Genomic DNA, 11426 nt, shown 5'->3' with positions numbered 1-11426 from the left:
GAGATCTGCCCTGGCTCCTGCACTTTTGTGTCACTTTGTCGATGAGGTAAGCTGATGTTTGCTGAGTCATCCGGTTCCTTTGAGTCTCCGCCATGAATGTAAAGGCGCCGCTCCCTTTCATGACCTCTGCCTGAGTGCTGTCAGAGCTGGTACTATTCTCCACACACAGCAGTACAGTACAAGCATTTTCCATTCAGGCGTGTCCCTCAGAGAGCGTATGACCTGGCAATGTTTTTTTTTTTTTTTAAATCACAGGGTTAGATTTTTCGCAAGCCCGGTGGACAGGGAAGACGAGGAACGTGAATTGAAACCGAAATGATGAGCACGATGCGGAGCAGGAGGACAGACAAAGCTGAACCCAGACAAAGCTGAACCCAAATCTGGAAAAAGTGCAGATGGACACAGGAAGTGACTGGCAGAAGCAAACATGACACTCCCAAGAGATTTCAAGCTCTGCCAGCGAGTGGCAACGACAGAAGCCAAACCAAAGACGGAGCCACACTTTTCACCAGCGACACAAAGTGCACCATTATACCTCTTTAACTCTCAACATGCTCCAAGTGCCTTGTAAGATCACGGGGGTTTTTATCAGAGGTGACGTGGATGCGCCCGAGTCTCGCTGACGCCCCGTTTATACAAGTACATGTCTCATTGGAGTTCAGGCCTTGTTCACACCTGGTATTAACATCTGTCCTGAGAGATCTGATCACAGGTAGACGGCTCAAAATTCATCTGTTCACACCTGAAAATGTGTCCTGGATGTGTCTCCTGTGATTGGATCTCACCTCCCCGCTGTTTATGCAAATAAACATGCACTAAGTGTGTGTGTGTGTGTGTGTGTGTGTGTGTGTGTGTGTGTGTGTGTGTGTGTGTGTGTGTGTGTGTGTGTGTGTGCGTGTGTGTGTGTGTGTGTGTGTGTGTGTGTGTGTATTAGCCCGAGAGACAGAGCGAGAGAGAGAGAGAGCGAGAGGAGACAGCAGAGCTAAATGAATCTCATTTAGCTCTGCTGTGTAGATTTTTCCAATTGAAGTCAAGTATCAATTATTATGTGTTGGTTGATGTTGATATTGTGGTGGCGACCACAAACAAATCAACGTGTGGATACTGAGAAGCGTAAAGATAAGTTTAATTTGAGGAATCGGTTCTTGAGACGCAAGCATTCGGGTGCGTTCAGACCACTTGTGATCCGATCACTCAGGACCAATGTTTATACCAGATCTGAACGGGATCCACGTGGCTTTGTTGGTTTTAAAGTTCCACACCCTGAGCAAAACAATAAAAACAGCAGCAGTGTCACAGTAACATTCACATGACACTAAAGTTCAGACTACACAACTTTCAAAGTCATTGGATCGCTGCGCAAGTTCACACCACACTACTTGCTGTCCTGCGATCGGGAGTCATTGGGAATTCTTACTACACAACTGACTGGCAAAAGGATCGCACAAAAAAACACTGCACGGATTACCATGGAACTAGGAGGGTGCAGTACGGGTCAGGGAAGAACAGGCGGATATTTATGAGTGTGTGCAGATCCAAATAAAAATCTGGATCTAGTGAAGCTAGATGTGGTTTCATGAGGGGACTCTTGGGTCTTGGCGGATCTTCTGATAATATTGATTGTTTTCTTAATTCAACCTGCTCTATTTACCTTCATGCTCAAAAAGGTTTCATCGAGTTGAAGCTGGAGAGAAATAAAACAGTTTTCAAAGAGAATCCATCTACTTCTGAACGATAAGCTCTTCAACTCAGGGCAACAATGACAGTGTCACTCAAGGTTGCTGGAAGTTCTTCTTTCACCTCCACCATCTTTCTTTCTACTCTGCTGAACCATATTCATCTTCCTCTCTTCTTTTTCTTCTTCGACACATATTTTGTACCTTCCTTGTCCCGAGTTCACTCTTTTGTGTGTCTCTCTCTCTCTGTGCTGCCCACACTCTGCTCTCTTCACTCTGTGTCCTTCTCTCTTCTAGCAGATATTTCCTGATTTCTTATTCTATCTCACATCTCCAATTCTTCAGCGGGTTCCCCCCCATTCCCCCCCCCCGTCTCCTTCATTAATCACCCCGTTTCTTTGTTTTTCTTTCTTCCAAATATACATCTCTCTATTTCCCTCCTCTCCTCTTCCTCTCTTTGACATTGGTTCTCCACCTTCTTTTTATCAGCTTTTTCTGTCCTTCTCTCCCTCTCTCCCTCCCTCCCTCCCTCCCTCCATCGTTCTGCTCGGCTGCTCTCTCAAGCAGGCACTCTGCTGTCTAATGACTTGGATCGGTGGTGACTGTTGAGTGGAGATAGACCTGTAATAAGTCAATCCAACCAAGCGCAGGAGCCCAACGCGCTGCCGGTGTTACATCTTAACCCTGCTGTACTCCAGCCTGGAGGTAGAATGGAGGGCGAGGAGCTGATGGTGCATGGGTCTGGAGATGAAAAGTCCTCTGGGTTGAGATCTGATGTCACATCTAACCCGATCACCACTGGTCCCTGGGAACACCACACTGAATTATTAGCGGAAGTCAACATTTAGAACGAAGCGTTTACGCAGCTTGAAGTAACATGAAAATCTCTAGAGCTGTCAGGGTCAGAGGCAGGACCTGACATTTAAATCCCACTGTAGAGATCATGTTTTGTTTTTTTTACAGCACAGGGTCACCGCCGTCGGACCTTAGCACCAAAAAACTCTCTTGACATTTTGTCACCTTTTTCACGTGATTACACAAAGTGGTTCGACACATGCAGGCTGAGATGCGTCTCCACTGTGATGGTATGTATTCAGCGGCTCTTCAAACTGTTGCTGATAACCAAGCTCAAACAGACACATATTAAACTGAACAAATCCACCCACAGCATTCAAAGAGAAGATTGGATGGAGAGAACAGAAGTCGGGATATCAGTATCTGTCCAGTTCAGAGGCCTTGAGTTTGTGTAAAACATACAATTCATATACAACAACGCAGTCCCAGGTACACAATAAATGCTCCCAAGGACACACAGTGGATGGATATACACACACAAACATGCAAACACATGCTATGGTCTCGCTGCCATGGGCAACCAGAGCAGTCAAAACTCCCACTGTTTGGTTGTTTTTTGTGAATTATTAATCCAAGTCTGTTTTCACAATCAATACGGAGGAGAGGTGGTAGAAAAGGTCAGGCAATAACACACACACATGCACACACACACACACACACAGTCGCATACGCACACACACACAAAGAGGAAATAATTGTTAAGAATGATGAGCATGGAGGCGTTATTCAGTCCACCCCTTGTGGAAAAATAGATTTGAACACTACCATTATGCTTGTTTTTTTCCTATTATGTAAGAGAAAGGCAGAGACAGGAAGAGAAGAAATGAATTGTACTCGCTCTGACAAAACCAGAGAGGACTGCATATTTCGGAAAAGTGAACAGCAACAGAGTGAAAATGATTTCTTTGTTCCCCTTGTCTAAGTTTGTCTTTCTTTAATTGTGTTGTACCTGTTGTCACTAAGATTGCTCTGTATTCCAATTGTTTCGTCATCATGAAAAAAACTTGAAATAACTTCCCTTTCTCCCTCTGTTTATCTTTTGTGTTTTATGTTTGTATGTCATTTTTGTTATCTAACAGAAAAAAATAAAGTAAACTTTATACAGAATGGAGATAAAGTGTATAGCACACACCTGAAGTTGAGCGAGAGCCGGTGCACACCCTGGAATATAGACGGCCTCAAATACGATACTTCTATATATTCTCCTGAACCTTTCCAGAGGGGCTGTTAGGTGAGAATGCAAATATCTGAGTCAGTGGCTCCAGACATTTTCCATAACCTTTCCTGCCAGCCTCCCAGTAAAAAACTGAGCCCACGTGAGAACACGGCAAGAAAAGGTCCGGAGAATTCACAGCCAGCGAGTGGGCGACAGACGCAAAATGGCAAAAAGAATACAAATATGTCAGGATTGGGTAAAAACAAGCGCCATACACAACGAAGATGTCAACTTGGTAAGACAACGAGATTCAAGAGCTTTTGGTGATTGGAGCCGTCATGTCCTGCCTCCTGCATCCTCCACTCAAGTGCCACCATCACCTGATCTGGACATGTTCCTATTATAATCCCACAATAATGTTTCCCTGTGAGCTCCATTTTCTTTTGATCATCAAAGGATGGTTAGCTTCTTTTTTTTTATCACTTGTACTGCTGAATTTGGTCAAAAATACAAGCAGACATTCACACCACCACGTCATGAGATTACACACAAAAGAAAAATGTGACAAATACATTGCCTCACAGCTCATGGGCTGATTGAACCATTGAATGACGCTGGCCACCACCGTTTTCCTCACTTGTTTTTGTAAAACTGTCCATCACGCAGGCCTGTGACTCACTCATGGGCAACGTGGGAGGAGAGCACAAAAGTACAGCCAAAGTTTTTCTCAACTTTGATTTTAATTTTTCTCATTATACTGTATGTATGCCTGTTCCTTGGTATGAACTTCATAGTCACCATGGAGACTGCAAGAGAGGGAGAGTGAAAGACAGAATCAGAGAGAGAGAGAGAGAGAGAGAGAGAGAGAGATGGATGAGCGAATGAGAGAGAGAGAAAGAAGGAGGGAAAGATCATGCTGTTTTTGTTGGACACGAGAAAAGGACACAATGGATTTTAATGATAACGGTATGACTCTTGAATGTCCTGAAAGTTTTGTGTGCAGAGGAATAAAAACGCCTCCTGAACTTCCAGAATATTGACAGCATCCATTTGCATTTGCACCAATGAACAGAAGGAGTGAGTAGGAGAAAAAAACGTCCCCGCTCACTCGCACAGATGTTCACCTCCGCTCTTACACAATACAAAACTCTCTTTCGTGGTTAAAGACGCTGCCTCTAATTACGCTTGATGTGCCCCCCCCCCCCTCAAGTCCATCAGCCGTGCCACAGCCTGATCTGGTACCACCGCTGGGTACGAACAAATTTCCCCTGTAACACGCGGAACTGTTTCAAGGTTGACAAAAGCTGTTAGCAGCTTTGTGTCTAATAAAATCCTGTGAACCGGATTAGTGCTGCCACACTTTTCCATTATGATGCTTTACCCTGCTACTGGCTGTCCACCCACCTGTGATCAGTCCTGCTTTGGCAACGCTTCTATTTTAACTTTGTTTTGATAGAACAAGAACAAGTTTTGTGCGTCAGAGCTATGAATAGTGTATGTGAGAGCCCAGCTGCTTCTTTTACATGTCTGTAATTCCATCTGACTCTCTTCAACGTGTGATTTCTTAAAGGTTGTCACTCTGCTCGCCGTCTTTTCACTTTTTCTACCATCTCGACTCTCTGACCTTGAAAGGGGGAAACCACTTTCATGACATTTTGGGTTTTAAAATGTTGGCTGTCAAAAAAGCAGTAAGACCTCCAGCCCACGCAGAACGCACCACACACCGGTTTATGAGGATAGTAAGAAAAATACAAGCTGAACCAATTCACAACTTAAACATACCATAAAACAAATAACAACTTAAAGCATGAGTATTAACGCTGATATTTGAATTCTCAGCTTAAAGGTTCAGTGTGTAAGATTTAGGTGAAAGGGAACTATTGGCAGAAATTTTATAAAAAATAATTCTGGTGATGTTTTCACTAGTGTGTTTCATCTAAATTGTACAAACTGTTGTTTACTTTACCCTAGAATGGGCCCTTTATACTTAAATACTTTATATTTACATGGAGAGCGCGTCCAGCAGAATTTATAAATCGTTGCCGGCCTCCTGCACGCTCGGCTGCAGACAACAGGACAGACACTTCCATGCTTTTTAGATCATCTCTGTCCTAGAGAACTAACTAATTATGTGCTAGTTATCAGTTTAAACAGACAGGGACAGACTGTATTTACCATTAACTCCTGTTTGACAATTGCAGACCGTATGCTACATCTCTTTAGTTAATTAGTTTGTTTTAGTCCTTGCTAAACCTACAGTGAAAGTCCTGTTCACTAAATTTAGTTAGAACAGGAAATAAACCGACTGGAGCTTAGATGTCCCACATTACCTGAATTCACTCTGACTAAATTCTCTTATCGAGATGTGAAATTTGTGCCAGAGCTCAAACAGCTACAGTCGAGCTGTTAACAGTAATCTTGGAGGAAGGAACTCATCAATTCATGGTGTGTCTTTGTCCCACTCCACAGGTGAGAGGGAAGGGGAGGGCTGAGGGGAGGCCTGTGTGTGTGTGTGTGTGTGTGTGTGTGTGTGTGTGTGTGTGTGTGTGTGTGTGTGTGTGTGTGTGTGTGTGTGTGTGTGTGTCTAACTTTCATCACAGTCTAGACAGCACCTTAGAGCCCCTCTATGATCTCATTAGCCTCCATCTGAAAGATCATTAGCTCATCTTTCTCATCTCTTTCTCTCTCTAACCTCCCTCGTTTGAACTCTTCCTCCTCCTCCCTTTTCATCCCCTTTGTCTCCCTCAATTCGTCCCCTCTTCACTTTCAGTTTCCTTTCAGCTGCCTCCCCACTTTTCTACCATTATTGGTTATGTTCTGTTAAAAAGCAACCGCAGTCCTCTCAACGTTCACTTGATAAAATGCAGGTTTCTGTGAATTCTTATGAAAGGTGAAAGTTGAACCACAAAGTCGCACTGCATGTTTAATTGAAACGTGATCGCTTCTCATGACCTATCCTCTTAATCAGAAACCAAGTGAAAGACCTGAAACATACGGGGGCCCTGAAGTGCAAATCACAATGACAAAAAACCTAACATAATATTACAACAAATCAAACAAAACACAAGAGCAAATAAGCTTAAACTAATGTTTCCTTATTTGCTGTTGTGTTGTTTGGTTTGTTGTTGTGTGTTCTGATTTGCTGTTCTGTTTTCCCATTTGTCGTTTTTGGTTTGCACTTCAGGGTCACCGTAGCAACCAAGCACCTAGACAAAAATAGACAGATGAGGTAAGCTTTTGTTGAACTTGAATTTTAAACTCCAACTGAAGCAGCTCTATCGGTTATTCAACAGCACATTTAACTTTTCTATTGAGATTCCAGCCTCCGCAAAACAGCTTTTCTGCATCAAGAGAAGCTGTTTCATGATGAGAAGCACATTGTGTTGAATTTTGACATTTTCCATTCTGCTCTATCAAATTTTTACATCACAATATTATAAGAAAAAGACACATACAGAGACAGACTAACTTCCCTGGTGTAAATCAGACAACACAGAGAATCTTTAAACCGACAACTTTTCAACATCTCCTACTCTGCAGTGATTGGCTGATGTATAGCAACCAGTGTCTCCATAGTGACATGGAGGCAGCAGCTTGGCTGTGAGCAGGGGATTGTCAGCAGGCCTAAAATGCACCGCGGCCACTCTGACGAGGCATAAACATCACGTCTGCACACAAAAAAAAAAAAAAAGAAACTGCAATTTTAGCACACACAGTCACGAGCACATCTGCACATACACACAAGAGCACACATGCACGAGTAACAAACCCATATGCACATGCACATTTCATTGCACACCTCTCCCTTCAAACATTACACCCTAATAGCTGCGATATTGAGCGGTTGTCGTTTAATCTTAGAGGAGAAATGCAAGCTGAGCCCCAAGATGAAAAAAGATGCCACATCTCTCACAGCAATATCTCTGCACTGGCAATAAGTTCAGATTTCATTATACATTATGCAAGAGACAATCTTCTGCTCTAAATGAAATGTGCATGACACCTAGACGGCTGTCTGACCCACTAGATTGGGAAATGGGAAGCCTGATATTACCTGGATGAAAAGGCACATTATGTTACCTCGTTTATAGGACTGGCACATTTTCCCGTCATGGTAATTCTGGTCCTGAAGTGCCACCACTCTGAAATGTTTTGGGTTTTTGGACCGGTGATAGGGAAAGCTGAGAAATGGATTGGATCACAGTGTAGCCATGGAAACTAGTCTTGACGTCGACGCGTCAATCACGGCTCTAAAAGGTTGCATCTGCATGATTGATAAGGATGAGTGCAGATGCTGCGAAAGAGGAGGGGCAATTGCAAGCGATGTGTTAGTGAAAATCTCACCATCCTCATTTCGTAAATTATCCACATTTCACAGCGATGAAGAGGCTAGTGCTGCTTGATGCTGCAGCCTAGTGGGTCTCGTTGTTCCGTGGCCATGTTTCCTCTTTCTGATTGTGATGAAGTGTTCCGCTGCAGCAATCATCCTGCACTTACGATCAACACAGACGCCCTGAAGAAAACGTGTCCATTTTGGATAAATCAAGTCGATTTTTAAATCTCTTGAATTTTTCGATTAACTCCACTGGAGAAAAAAAAGGTTCCCTTAATCAATATATTAATTATAATGCAGGCTGTCTTAAAAATCTTAAAGGAGACATATTATATTCATATTCAGGTTCATCATTTAATTTGGGTTATTACTTGAAAATGTTTACATGCTCTAATGTAAAGAAAGCACATCCCTTTCCTGATACTGTTCATTGCTGCAGCTCCTCCATTCAGCCTCTGTCTTAAACATTTGGTTTTAGCTCCTGTCTCCTTGAGGCTGCCCTCGATAAAGCCCAGTTTGCTCTGATTGGCCCGCTGGCTCACTCTGTTATGATTGGTCAAGCGCTTCCAGCACAGGTAGGAAATGTAGGTCTGCTCTGGCTTTACCTGACTTTGTTAGGGGGTGTGCCAAACTAGCAGCATTGTGGGGCATTGTGACATCACGTTGGTGTGGAAGCATCGGCCAAACTACCGAAGAGGCGTTTAGGGGGTTCAGCAGCAGGGTATTCTGTGGGGGAGAGGAGATCCCTGTACTTACTCATTTTTAACTTTTTAACTTTGCAGAACTTTTACATACACAAACAACCCATTTAAAACACTGAAGGAAAGACAAATGGACAAAAAAAAAGCAATCCAGGTCAAAAATCCCTTTCAGTTTTTGACAACTGGGGCCCCCAGGAAGCAGGGAACAGGTGCTATTGTGGAAAGTGCTGTTTTAACTCTGCCAGAGAGGCAATACAGACAGATAGCAATTTATCTGCAGTCAAACTCTGTCACCTCACCTCATAAAATCCCTCAAAGGTGTTCTGTCATCAAATCGCTGTCAGTGTCACCGTTAATGTCACCTGTCAACGCTCTGGTGTGCGTCTGACAACACACCGTAGAGAGAGTGCTGGAATAAGTCAAGTTTCTGGTGCTTCATGTGTGTGAGAGACTTTTAGTCTTACAGCGCGGGATAAGTGTGTCCATGTACGTATCATATGCTGAATATCAGCAGTCTTCTCTATGTGCGAATCCCTGTGGTGACAACACACACACAGCTGAGAACAGCACCCTCCATGATTTCCAAATTATACTGACATAATCACCTCACACTCTGCAGCCACTTCATCAGCCAGCGTCTCCTCTCGCTAATGAACTGGCCACCATTCACTGCTCTGCAGAGGCCTGATTCGGGCATTTATGGTGCCTCACGCCTGGTTAATGGATGACATGGAATCAAACCCTGGGAACTTACTGTAAATAACTGTGCTACTTGATGAGTGAAGTTTAAAGATTGATAAGTTTAAAGTTCATAAAACAATAAAATCTTCTTTTCCAGGAACAGTGACTGATTACAATTTACAATACTTTCTATGGTCCTAATGTTTGGTCCAAATCCTTTGCACGAACACAGAGGAAGCAGGATTCTTTACCTTAATGGTCCCAGCCACCAGACGGCAATCAAGATGTTTTGGCTTCACTTTTGCAGAGCAGTAATGTCGTCCATCTTTCTCTACAGTCTATGAGTAAGAGGCTGATCCAAAAAAAAGTCTGATACCAATTATTCTCACTGTATTATCATCTCATTGAGAGAAGAATAAGAAGCAGAGAAGAGAAGAGAAGAACAAGAACAAGTAAAAGGAGGATGAAAGATGTCAATTTAAATCTTAGAATGACAAGAAATTCACAGAAAGGAATCGTTGACACAGCCTCCGTGTTAAATAAAAAGGTTACCTCCAGCCTCTTCATCTGGACGTAATACAATCATCAAACTGGCCTGCAGTGCTCATCCGACACCAGTGTTCTCTTTGCAGGACCAATGGCTCAAATAGACCCCTTATTAATTTTGGCTTCCGCGCAGCCCCTCCCCACCCCCCCTACCACTGAGCAAGCCAGGGAACAAGCTCCTCTCTTTGCAGTAACAGTGGACTGACTGGGCTCCGGGGTTAGCAAAGTGACAGTAAAGGCCAACTAATGATGTTGCGCAGCAAGAGGCGAGGAAGCCAGGTTTCTTAGCAACAGTTTCTCCTCTGTCGACAATGGTACCAGCTGGAATAAACTGATTTTGGCGCTTGTGTGTGTGTGTGTGTGTGTGTGTGTGCGCTTGTGTGTGTGTGTGTGTGTGTGTGTGTGTGTGTGTGTGTGTGTGTGTGTGTGTGTGTGTGTGTGTGTGTGTGTGTGTGTGTGTGTGTCTGCTTAACTGCTGCAGGTGTCATTAGATTGACATTACCAACATCTTAGTATATTATTTTCCTTTTAAATCCACTTGCAGAGGATTTTGAGGGCTTCATGTACAGGCATTATATCTGTAGAAAAGTGAGAGCAGGTGCCCTGACCGTCACACTTGAACTCTCACCGCACATTCAAGTGAAATCTGGAAGGACAAGAAATCATTCAGATAAAACCACATGTCTGCTGGGCCGGAAAGGAGCTTCAGGGTTCAGCTGTGTTCAACTGTGCAGCATCGACGCACACACTGGGTCTACATGGAAACGTCATCAGACAGAAAAAACCTTAAACCTCCTCATTACAAAAATGAGCATCTGCAAGGAAGAATTCTGCTTAAAGGGCAATAAGGTACAGAGAACATTGAACAGATGAAGGGAAGTTCGACGCATTCAATATCAGTGAATTGTGGGTAACACTAAAAAATAGTCAGGAATGTAAAACTGAAAAGAGGCTGAAGAGGTGAACTTCAAAATCCACAATGAGCTACTTCATGAAACACAAGCTGAAGCTTTCAGTCCCCTGAATTGAACATCACTAAAAAGATCTCTTAAATATACTTTACCATCAGATTTCTGTTTGTGCACATGCATGTTTATTTGCTGTGCTCATGAATCTGAGGCTACATTCACACAACTGTGTTCTCATTAAATGTGTTTAGTCTTGTTCTCAGACACTGGCTGTGTGAGAATTGGATTTCAGATACACAACACACGTGCACCCTCTTCAGTTGAGACGTATTCACTTCTGTTTCCTTCCTTCACAACACAGAGGAAATCGTGGAATCCTCCAGCCAGTATACCGACTGTCCACTGGTTTGATTTAAGCAAAACCAATGAACAGTAAGGTTACAGTAAGCTCATTCTTAATTAATTTGACTGAAAATAGAAAGTACACGTGACCTTTTAAACAACTGCTGGTATGAAAATCTAACTCCCAGTGTCACTTTTTTTTTAAATTATCTTTCAAATGTCTTCCTC

Source organism: Hippoglossus stenolepis, chromosome 16, assembly GCF_022539355.2.
Source record: "Hippoglossus stenolepis isolate QCI-W04-F060 chromosome 16, HSTE1.2, whole genome shotgun sequence".
Taxonomy (NCBI): Eukaryota; Metazoa; Chordata; class Actinopteri; order Pleuronectiformes; family Pleuronectidae; genus Hippoglossus; species Hippoglossus stenolepis.
This window is presented reverse-complemented; position numbering follows the sequence as displayed.